This window comes from Lytechinus pictus, chromosome 8 (assembly GCF_037042905.1).
Source record: "Lytechinus pictus isolate F3 Inbred chromosome 8, Lp3.0, whole genome shotgun sequence".
Lineage (NCBI taxonomy): Eukaryota > Metazoa > Echinodermata > Echinoidea > Temnopleuroida > Toxopneustidae > Lytechinus > Lytechinus pictus.
Genome location: NC_087252.1, coordinates 1,933,875 through 1,940,123, shown reverse-complemented (window position 1 = coordinate 1,940,123; position 6,249 = coordinate 1,933,875). Strand labels below are relative to the sequence as shown.

Sequence of the window (6,249 nt, the reverse complement as noted above, 5' to 3'; positions counted from 1 at the left end):
GTATCTAAGCGCTTATTTGCCAATTCCACGTTTAACTCCGGTCTAGGCCTTGGTCATGCGTATTAGTTATCATAGGCAGAATGTTGAATAACTAAGTTGCCGGTATGCAATCGTAAGATATTATTTTGTTATGTATTCCGTAATTATCAAATGAATATTCTCTTGTATACACTTAATTAGTATCAATTGGTTTATGTACAATCCAAGCTCATTTCAAAATATGTGATCTCTGAAAATCAGTTATTTTATAACTCAACAATTGGACATTTTTTTTTGTGATTTTTATGCATAATTGTACAGATATAACAGATAATGATTCCAAAGTTCATGTCACTTTAAATTCAATGTGCTTATTGATGAATGAACCATCATCTCTGTGATGTATTCCTTTTCCTTCTTCGCACATCCTTCCCATCCCCCTCTCTCCCTTTCTCTCTATTTTCGAGTCTCTCTCTCTTCCAATTGATGTAGATACTTCCGCTTTTAGCATTCTCACGCTTTGTAGTTTTACCTGAAAATTGTGACGTGTGTACTTAAAATTAATATTCTCTTTTTATACGCTAAAACCCTGTATGTATCTATTTTACAAGGCAAGTTTGTTTGCATTTTTTTAAAAGAAATATTACAACATTCTAATTTCTTGAGTATTGCTTGATTGTGCAATTTATTTTTATATACTCTTGTATTTAATTGTTTTTTAAGGCTACAATTAAGCCCTTATGGACTGCGAATGAATTTTCAATGAACCTACCATTACCACGCTTTTGAGGACTTTTTAAAAGTCTTGTTGCACAGGTTTTATCTGCAACAAGATATTATGGTTATAATAAGTCATTTATGACACCAAAAATGACTTTGAAAAGTTTCACGTTTGATTTATTTAATTTATCAACTCAATTAAATAGCATTGATATAAAATGATAACCATACAAATCAATAAAAATGAATGTACATTGTAAGCCACATCAATAAACACTAAACAATGTGATCATCAATAATCAATAATGATTTATAAAATGAATATAAAACTAAATAGAGAAGGAGAATATTTAAAAGTAGCCTCGCAAATTGTTTTATCGAGAATGATAAAACAATTTGCATGGCTTTTTTTATATCGTTTATACTGAAATAAAAGTTGAGGAAATGGAGGGATCCACCAAACAGCAGGGCTTGTAGAATGTGGATCCCTCAAAGAATTGTCCAAAGATTTGTAAGTATATGTATTCAATTCAATTTGGTGATCTATTTTGATTATTTAGCATCTTTACCTTCGACTCTGTTCTTATTTAACCTGAAGAAAAAATACATTATGATGCTCGGACTATTCAAAATATATTGCATTCTTACCACTGCTGGTGATTTGATCTAATCCTGCTTTTCTCCTCTGGGACTTTGTCTAGATACAATCATGCAAATATAAAACAATGAAATCAGACACTACAATTATATTGACATAGTATTCTTCTGGTAGTTTGTTCTTTTGAGAATTATTATCAAATCATGACGGATATTACACTTCTCTGTGCAGATAGAAAACATTTTATGTGGATTTCCTTTTGTTAGAAAGATTAACAAATCTTTAATATAAATGTAGGCCCTATAGCTTTTTTCCATGAAAAAAAGGACCCAGACTGGACATAAAAGTGAAATTGACAAATGGATAAGCTACAAATAAAGACAATAGAAGTTCCATGCATATTCACTGTTTGTCGGCAGACTAGTTTGCCCAGAAAAGACTAAAAATCAACAGATTTTGACAACAATGGACCTTATTTAACTTCTTAACCCTATCCAACCGGGGGGGGAAACAGCCACCCCCCCCCCCCCCCGCGACATTTTTACGATAAATCTGTAACGCAAAAAAAAAAATCCCGTGACATTTCATTGTTTGTTTTTTTTTAGTCTCGCGCAATGTTTAAGACCAAATTTGATTGCAGGGATACAAAGTTCTAAAGCTACGTAACATTTTGTGAAACCATGTCAGACCCAAAATTATTTATTTATTTATTCGTTTCTGTATGTCATGACATTGTACATAGTTTGACCATCACAACATTAATTACATTAAATTTTACATAAAAAGATGTATAATTATGATCATTTACATGACTGATTATACCAAGGTTGCAGAAATGCAGTGGTATGACAAGTTAAGCAGATGCTTGAGCTGTTGTCACACCTTTGGATATATGAAATACATACATAAATATAAAAAAAATACTGAAAAGTCAAAACTAACGATTACTTAAAGAAAAAAATATTATGTTTTTCAACTATCTACAAGGAGTGTAAGGCGTAGTAATAATCATGATAATTGAAATTATATCAATCTTTAAGTTTAAAATATACAATACAACAAAAACATGAAAACTGTGACTTGTTAGAGAATCACACGCGTCGTGTCTTTACTGGTACAGCTTTCATTTCTGTTTATATAAAACATGCCAGATATCTCTGCAGATTGTTGGAGGGGCTGATAATAATGAATTGTACTCGGTTTCTCCACTTCACATGTTTCAGTTTTGTAACTATTCAAGTTTTTCGATGTAGACGGAATTTTTGACGCACCATTACCTTGGTTTAGTTTATTGAAGGCAAAGTAGATGTTCATCATAAGTGATAAAATGGCTACAGGTATTATCAAAGAATATATGATAACTGATTTTTGATTCATTTCTGATCTTTTTCGTTGCATTAGTAGTGGATATGGATGACAAGACGAGAGCAGTAGACATCATGATTGCTACCATGTCATTGTCTGTTGGTCTGTACTATTAATTTTCTGTAGAAACAATGCACAATTATCACATGCACATCTTGATTTATCTTCCTGCCGAATAGAAGAACAACAAAATACTGGCTGTGATTTTCTAACGAGAAGAGTCTGTTTCAAAAGAGAGCCAGTTTCAGTCGGTTTTTGTCAGGGGAGGCATCCATAGACCATCTTGATAGCATTCAATCTTCCCTGGTAGACTTCCAGCATTAGCTGTACAGTCTACTGCCACCCAATCTCCACCTTTATCATCACCTACAACACATGATGCCTTACCAGGAGGATAATCTACCTGAAGATATATCCTATGTGTATCATCACCTATTATGTTACCATCCTTATATACAAACAAAATGTATGTGCCTTGATCATCTCTTATGAGATCTCTTATTGTAAGATCCAGGGAGCAGCTACCATTGATAATCAGATTCTTAACCTCAAATCTCTGGGCCTGATTTGCAGGCAAAGACAGTGATGACCCTTTTGTTGAACTATAAAATGGCCATCTGTTAGATTGTTGTAATGTAACTTGTGTACCATCACATGGATATGGGAAAACCAAATTGGCCTCTTGACCTTGCATTAAGGATATTCCTCTTGACTCATACACATTGGCATAAAATAAAGTGATGAAAATAATGAGTGTTACCATGGTGTTTGTAAATGTAGCAATTCAGACTTAATGATAGTAAATAATAAAGATAACCAAAACGTATGATTAAAATACCATGTAACAAATTGAAATACAATGGTTTACACACAAAATAATTTAAATCGTAGTGAACCGTATGTAACAGTAAATGAGGAACAAAACATCAGTTGCTGTGAACTGTTTCAAATAATTTTGTCAGGTTGTGGATGCAGTTTTTTTTTTAGAAGCATATGAGATGAAAGTCTCTCTTTCCTTAGTACGTGTCTTGGTGTCACCATGGTGTCACAGATGTCAAGAGGGTTGACTTGGCTTACTGCTTTGTAATAGGTCCATGGCAGTATCAACCTGTTTTTTTATGCTTCTATTCAGCTCAAGAGATATCAATGTCAGAATATTCCTAAGTCCGAGAAGAACGTTGCAGATAATCCTTGATTTCTTTTTCTTCAAAATACTGTGAAGTAAAGAGACATTCAGAGATATAATCCTGAGCAAATGGTTTTTGTTGGTGAAAGTGAAGCTTATATTTTCGAGATCTGAAATAGGCCTACTATCACATCTCTAAAGGAAGCTCACCAGCTTTTGGAAAAAATATAAAACATAAAGTATACTTCTCACCTTCTAATAAGAATCACTTGCATTAAATCATAAAGTGTTAACTGACAAATTATTTATCTTGTAATCAACATCTAAAATCAAATCACTATTGATAATGCAAATTGTGACTCTAATGATCAAAGCTACTAACATACGTGATCACTGAAACTGAAAACCCCACCTGATTAATGGTGGTTAAGCCCAAAATAAATGTGTGATCCAATAATTGCTGAAACCAGATTCTTTTGGGGGGGTTAGAACATGATGATATGATTTTGTTTTAGTTCTTTGGCCATTTTCATACATCCTTTCTTTGAACAATAAAAAAATATTCCTTCTTTCACAGTGATGAAATTTTTCGTTCAGGTTATATAATAAAAAAAACATATATTCCTTGTTAAAGAGATGAGGAATTAACCTGTACTCACTCTGTTATCTAGATAAAATGTCAATAGTAGCGTTGTTATTTCCCTTCCAAGCTGAATTCACAATTATTACAGAAAACATGTACATGTATATGTGGTTGTGAGTTGATAGTCCCTTTCCGATTAATAACAGAAAAAACATAAAGGTAAGTTTCAAGTTCACGTTATCTAGTCACATAGTAGTATGGGAACCTTGAAACCTGTAAAGATATAGAATGAGTTATCATTAAATCAACACAGAGTAATCAATTAGTATATAAAATGTAAACCTTGAATTATTGCATATATTGTTTCAACCAATGTTCATATATATTATCAGTCAGACTTCATATTAGTAGAATGAAATTCACAAGAGGCCTTTTGGTTCAACTCTGGTGACGTTTACATAAGGAAGCTAATGTAACTTATTAAAGGTCAAGTACCCCAGCAAAATGTTGATTTGAATAAAGATTTGAGAAAAATCAATTTCGTATACAGCTGTAGATTTCATCAAAATCGAATGTAAAATAAAAAAAGTTGTAACATTTTAAAGTTTCGCTTATTTTTCACAAAACAGTGATATGCACGTTTTGGTGGCATGCAAAAAATCGGACAGTCGATTATGTCCTTTATACTCATTGTTATTTTTTGTATTGTTTGAATTATACAAAATTTCATTTATCATAGATATGACAATAGGGACCAACTTCACTGAAACATATATTAAAAATGCTAATGTCACATATTCAGGGAGGTATTAAATTGTTTTACTTGACAGTAACGAGAAATTTAGAATAATTATTAAAAATTTCATTTGATAAAAAGAAAAGAAATAGTGACTGGATGACGTCATCAGTCTCCCTATTGCATACCGATCTGGATGTACATAAATTATAACTTTTTGTGGAATTAAGCAAAATATTTTAGAATGTCATAACTTTCTTATTTTACATCCGATTTTAATGAAATTTTCAGTGCTTCTTGGATTTATCTCTTTTTATTCAAATCAACTTTTTGGGGTGGACCTGTCCTTTAAACTTTATCTACTACAACTCATGTGTTTTACTGTTGAATTTTAGGGAGATACATGTATTCACACAAGTAGGAGGAAATATTGTTTGCAATAACGGGTTGAATCAAAGTGTACAAATTATGTTGTAAAGTAGTAAAGTATCTTTCAGATATTTTTTCAAACATTTTGTTAAGCCCACTTTACTATTGATTGTTTCTATTTACATTACAGAACCCTGAATATTATATACGATGTTTTAAATTCATCTTAAAACGTGCAGGTTTCATATTGAATATCTGTAAAAAGGGAGGACATCTAAGAGCATAACTGGACAGCACCGTCAGACCGTTTTGCCAAGGTTATCATGTTACTCTGTGGCGTAACAGGTGCCAGGCACCCCCCCCCCCTTGTCGGATTTCATCGGGAAAAGGGAGGAAAGAAAGAAAGAAAGAAAGAAAGAAAGAAAGAAAGAAAGAAAGAAAGAAAGAAAGAAAGAAAGAAAGAAAGAAAGAAAGAAAGAAAGAAAGAAAGAAAGAAAGAAAGAAAGAAAGAAAGAAAGAAAGAAAGAAAGAAAGAAAGAAAGAAAGAAAGAAAGAAAGAAAGAAAGAAAGAAAGAAAGAAAAAGAAATAAAGAAAAAAATGAGGAAACAGAGAAAGGAGGGTGGAAGGGAAGGAAAAAGTGGGAAAAAAATCAGAAAAGGCATTTTTTAAAAGGGGAAAGCGGAAGGAAAGCGGGATATTGAAGGAAAGAAGAGCATGTGAGAGAGAACAAATAATTCCTGAATACTAATACATTAGCATGATTAGTAAGAAA

At 32.3% G+C, this 6,249-nt stretch overlaps 1 pseudogene; it reads right to left on the bottom strand.

Moving 5' to 3' along the window:
* Window positions 1–2,743: 2,743 nt before the first annotated feature.
* Window positions 2,744–3,356, bottom strand: LOC129267337 (uncharacterized; annotated as a pseudogene).
* Between the last annotated feature and the right edge of the window lie 2,893 nt (window positions 3,357–6,249).